The following is a 954-nucleotide window of genomic DNA, read 5'->3' as shown; positions in this document are numbered from 1 at the left end:
ATACACTACATTAATAACAGAAAGGACAAGAGCCATATGATCCTCTCAACAGATGCAGAAAAATCATGTGACAAAAAAACAGCATCCTTTCTTGATTAAAACTATCCACAGTGTAGAGAGAGGGAACATACCACAATATCATAAAAGCCATCTACAAAAAGCCCCCAACTAATATCATTCTCAATGGGGAATAACTGAGAACATTTCCCTTAAGATCAGGAACATGACAGGGATGCCCACTCTCACCACTGTTGTTCACAATAGTACTAGAAATCCTAACCTCAGCAATGAGACAGCAAAAAGAAATAAAAGACATTCAAATTGGCAAAGAAGAAGTGAAACTCTCACTCTTTGCAGATGACATGATACTTTATGTGGAAAACCCAAAAGAACCCACCGCATGGTTGCTGGATAACTCATACAGCAATTCAGCAACGTGGCAGGAGACAAAATCAATGCACAGAAATCAGTAGCATTTCTATACACTAACAGTGTGACTGAAGAAAGAGAAATTAAAGAATAAATCCCATTTACAATTGCACCCCAAACCAAAAGATACCTAGGAATAAACCTAACCAAAGAGGTAAAGGATCTGTACTCTAAAAACTACAGAACACATATGAAGGAAATTGAGGAAGACGCAAAGAGACGGAAAAATATTACATGCTCAGGGAGTGGAAGAATAAACATTGTGAAAATGTTTACGCTGCCAAGAGCAATCTACACATTCCATGCAATCCCTATCAAAATACCATCAACATTTTTCACAGAGCTGGAACACACATCCTAAAATTTGTATAGAACCAGAAAAGACCCCAAAAAGCCAAAGGAATGTTGAAGAAGAAAACCAAAGCTGGAGGCATCAAATTACCTGACTTCAAGCTATATTACAAAGCTGTGATCATCAAGACAGCATGACACTGGCAAAAAAAAAAAAAAAAAAAGGAAAGAAAA

The sequence above is a fragment of the Mirounga leonina genome, unplaced genomic scaffold (genome assembly GCF_011800145.1).
Source record: "Mirounga leonina isolate KUSES-001 unplaced genomic scaffold, KU_Mleo_1.0 Mir_101529, whole genome shotgun sequence".
NCBI classification, from domain to species: domain Eukaryota; kingdom Metazoa; phylum Chordata; class Mammalia; order Carnivora; family Phocidae; genus Mirounga; species Mirounga leonina.
This window is presented reverse-complemented; position numbering follows the sequence as displayed.